The sequence below is a fragment of the Opisthorchis viverrini genome, assembly GCF_000715545.1.
Source record: "Opisthorchis viverrini unplaced genomic scaffold opera_v5_108, whole genome shotgun sequence".
Lineage (NCBI taxonomy): Eukaryota > Metazoa > Platyhelminthes > Trematoda > Opisthorchiida > Opisthorchiidae > Opisthorchis > Opisthorchis viverrini.
Window position 1 is genome coordinate 1,466,244 of NW_008751766.1, and position 2,457 is coordinate 1,468,700.

At 41.9% G+C, this 2,457-nt stretch overlaps 1 protein-coding gene across 1 annotated transcript in view; it reads right to left on the bottom strand.

Annotated features, from left to right (window-relative positions):
• T265_05704 (hypothetical protein) overlaps positions 1 to 2,457 on the bottom strand; it is a gene marked incomplete at both ends in the record, with an annotated part of 39,901 nt that overhangs the window by 36,582 nt on the left and 862 nt on the right. The gene's annotated exons all lie outside the window — the stretch shown is intronic.

Here is a 2,457-nt window from a genome sequence, read left to right on the forward strand (position 1 = left end):
CTCAGTGCTGTACTACTGACTGTTTTAGCTACAATTCTTCAAGCTGTATAGTAGTTCACGAATCCATGGCAACAAAGATCGTATTTCAGACCACTTACCGAGTCGTTCATGTTCAGAGACAGTAAATCAGAAATCAGTTTTTTGTCTACGTGATTATAAAAAACGAAACGGCGATGTATCACAAACTTCATATACAGGTAACCTCCAGGTAATTCACTTCGCCTGCGTTCAGGACTTTCCAGTTTCATCACCTCTTAATTTTCTGTATCCCCTTTAAGGATATGCGCAGGGTATATAGGACTTGTTTAAACAACACTATAAGACTCTAATCCTATAACACATAAACACTAGTAAACTAGAAAACTACAAAAATCCCTAAAAGTCAACTAGCGATCAGTCATTGTTGCTGTTGTCCAGCAACTTTTGGATGTAATCGTTTACCCTAGATTCACAACAAGATATGAAAAGGAGGGACTGCGTAACGGACAGAATTAAGAGGAAAGGCGGAGAAATGGATTCCATTTATTGCGTTTACTGGAAATTGCCATGCATTCACTTTTCACTCATAAGTGATTCCCATATACCTCTGGTACAACTCTGCAGTGTGACATGCTCTGTTTATGTGTACTTCATAATGATACCGTTAGAGTTACGTATACTACTTGGTATTGTGTTGAATAATCTCCATTCAATAGACATACTTAAACGCTGCTGGATAGACTTAAACGCACACAACTGATGAATTTGGTAAATAGTGCCGCACATCCGACTACAATTCCGAAGAGAATGCTAAAGATCAGCACGTGGATTAATTAGCTGGTTTGCGCTCTACATGGCTGAAGTGAATTCAGTGAAATCATTTTACCGGTATGAAGTGTGCTAAACCTACATACAAAATCGGTTACTAACCAAGATATAGCTCTGTATTGGGACGGCTTTTCTGTGTAAAATAGGCAAAGATTTACTCATTACATTATATGTTGCATTAAGGCGTTTCAACTCATTCTCACGAATTTACACATGCTACTTGGTACAATAGGCGCAAAGAACAAATTATTCAAAAGCAGTATTTAAAACGTGTCATCATCATCATCATCAACGACAGCATGACATCNCTATGCTGAAAAGCCGAGAAGCCTTGTACGGCCGTTCCATCCTTAATGAGGATTAACAGCAGTGCGCAACTCTCGAAAATCCATGGAGTCTGCAAACCAGCTTTTCCGCTTTTCTAACCATCTTGTTTATGTAGTCCAACTTCATGTGAACTTGCTGATGGCGATGGCTGTTCATGTTGCAGACGGTCGTTCAAAACATTGTAGTACACTCTAGTCAACTTATCACTTGTTGCTTATCACTTCTGCCATTTAAGGTTTTGTCTGTCCAACTGCAACTATTATGTGATCACTTCGCTTCTCTGAATAAATTTTAGTCGCCCGTTTAAAGTAAGAACTTTCCTCTCCCAAGAACCCAGCACTTGACATGCTATCACAACTGATGAGGTACAACTACATACGTAGTTGAAATGTCCCATACGACCAAATCACGCCACGGTAGACGACCCTCCAGAAGCACCGAATGTAACTCACACTTATCGTTCAAATGAATCCAACGTCATTTGCTATAGAAATATCGAACACCTCTTCACTGACATATAGGAAGATCAACGTGCACTGTCTCAGCGGTCCACAAGAGCGATAAGACAATCGAAACCGCTGAGCAGATGCTGCCCCATAAATAATACTCGTTTAGGTAATGCCCGCCTCTGTGTCTACGCGTACCTGATCTTTGGATCAGAAGTTTGGTCTGGCTGTGATGGCAGAGTTAGCGGCCTGTTATAACCTAATCTTTGCTCCATCCAGATTTTACGCTACGCTCCTCTATTAAGTCAAATAGTCCATATTTAAAACCTAGAAGCATGGCTCCGTTCGACTGAGAGGTATGGGGGCCTGTCTGGAACTAATGGCGATGTCCCTTTGAATAATGGCGAAACGTTTGCAAATTAACTACCAAGCTCCACAAACAGAACATCCGCCTGACTAACGGCCAGTGAAAGCACCCGAGCTACAAGTAGTCTGGTACATTTCTCACCAACTGATTGACTTGCTGGTTGACTGACATTTCTTAGTGTCCCCAAGCGCTGATGCACTTAATGAAAGGTGCAAGTTCATGTCAAAGTTGGCGCAGGGCTAACCTTCGACTCCGCATTGCTAACTGACTGACTTAACAAGGATGCCCTGAGAAAAGGTTGATACGTCATACACCCATTCACATTTCGTGGCTAGAAAACAGGGTCAGGGTTAAATAATACTGACCCTTGTAGCGACCCAGTCACCCATATACTTGACTGTTCAACTCAATCGCTCACTGGATCGCGAGGCTTGTCTATTTTCTCATACGCACAAACACGTCGCATTAAGCTGACACATCGGACATCGATTGTCTGCACCGCCTAGTCAG